This window comes from Columba livia, chromosome 26, assembly GCF_036013475.1.
Source record: "Columba livia isolate bColLiv1 breed racing homer chromosome 26, bColLiv1.pat.W.v2, whole genome shotgun sequence".
Classification (NCBI taxonomy): domain Eukaryota; kingdom Metazoa; phylum Chordata; class Aves; order Columbiformes; family Columbidae; genus Columba; species Columba livia.
In genome coordinates, this window is record NC_088627.1 from 960,780 (window position 1) to 962,786 (window position 2,007).

Consider the following 2,007-nt stretch of genomic DNA (forward strand, 5'->3'; position numbering starts at 1 on the left):
AACAGCTCTGCCAGGGCCCTCCTCCGCATCCCGCTGTCCTGCCGGTTTGCCACGGCTCGCAGAGCCAGCGCCGAAACGACAGCCAGAGCCAGGCGGCCAAGAATGCCCTGCAGAAACAGAGACAAATCCAGGGTGGGTTAAATCCACACTGAGAATGGACACACAGGACTCCTTCTCATTCCTATGGGGTGAGGAAGGTGCTTCCCCCAGGGACCAGGCAGCGAGAAATGTTTTTGGCATCTTCGAGTGCCCCTCTGCCAGCCCACTGATAGCAGTCTATTAGCGAGAAGGTAATTGAGAAACCTACAGTAAAAGCAGCCACACGACGAACCGACAGAAGCTATAAACCAGGAAAAAGGAAAGTCTTGTTTGTTTTTAAACCGCGTGGGTTTTCCCCCTGGATCTGGCTGCTGAGACGTGTGACAGCAGCGAGGAGCGGGACCGAGCCTGGCTGCATCAGCCTTTCCAACGAACACCCATCCACGTGTCACCTTCCAGCTGGGACCAGAGGTGATGGGAGCACCAGAAAGAGCATCATTTAGGGATGTGGGGCTGGGGACTGTGGGGGCGATGTGACGCCAGGAGTGGGGTGTCCCTTGGGGATGCCACTGCACGTTGCACCTGGCAGCGACCACTGGAGAACCACCCATCCCAGCTAAGGAATCAAAGGGGGAAAAATAAGGCCCAGGATGTATTTCTTAACCAGTTTACCCCTGAAAGCAAGCAAGAAGCTCCCCTCCAGGCATGAAAACATCATCGTTCTCATTCACCCACGGCATCCCACCGGCTTCGCTCCTTCTCCTGCTCCTGTTTCCTTGGACCAGCCGTATTTAATTCGGCACACCTAGGACCGCGGCAGCCGGATCTACAGATCTCCTCGAGTCCCTGAAAAGCATCTCTATGCCTTTGTTTGAGGTTGTGAAAGCGGCTTTTTTACTCCTTAACATCTGTGGCTTGCCGGGGTCCCGCGGCTGCGGGAGGGAGCTGGCGTTTCTGCGCAGCGTAAATTAATCCTTTGTTGCTCCTCAGCCGTTTCTTTGCTCGGGTTGGGATGGAAGAAAATCAACTCGTTTTTCTTCCTGCCCTTCCTGTTTACAGTGACACAGGGTTTCTTCAGATGATAGTGGCAAGAGATGCTTGGACTCTCTAATTACATCTCAGCCACAGCCAGGCCGGGGACAGGGGCTGTGAGGATGGACCAGCTTGGCCCAGGGTGTGAGGGGTTTAAAGCAAAACCCCCCCAGACCCCCACAGGGCTGTAGGAGCAGTGCAATGCCCACACTCACACACTTTTAAAATCTGAGATGCCCTGATATTTTTCAGGGCAATAAGAGCATTGCTACTGGGGATGCTGCACTGTGTCCCAGCTCCAGACCGGGGTGCGAGCAGGAGGGGGCACATCTCACATCGGGGATGGCCGAGGTGCTCGGGTGATCGCTCACATCAGTTTTAGTTCAAAGAATTTCTCCTGCTGCTCTAGAAATCAGATTACGGCTGTAAAACCACAGGGAGCTGCTGGGGACGATGAACCCTTGGTCTGTTGGGACCTGGGGACAAGGCACCCCCTGTGTTCCGAGCATCCTCCTGCTCAGCAAGGGACACGCCGGCCGCAGAGGGAGCAGGAGCCTCAGGCATCCCGGGGGAGGGCGGAAAGGCAGGAGATGTTTTTCTATCCATTTCCCAAGAGGAATGAGTGATCTGAGACCGTACTGTGCCCAAGGCGTGGGGCGGATGCGCTGATGTCCACACCCGGCCCCGAGGACGCTGCTTTTCCGCATTTCTCCTTTATTCTTTTTACCTTTTCTTTCTGTTATTTTACCACCAGAGAAGAAATTACCTGTGTGGGCAGCGAGGGAGGAGGCGACATCCCCCTGGGTGACGCAGAACCCGCGGGCGCGAGCTGGCAGCGTTAATTGGGGGGGAAAAGCAAGAATTAAAAAAATCCCACCACTTTTTAATTGATTCGACTGCAGGAAGAAGGGAAATGCCCCGACACCAGAACAGCCA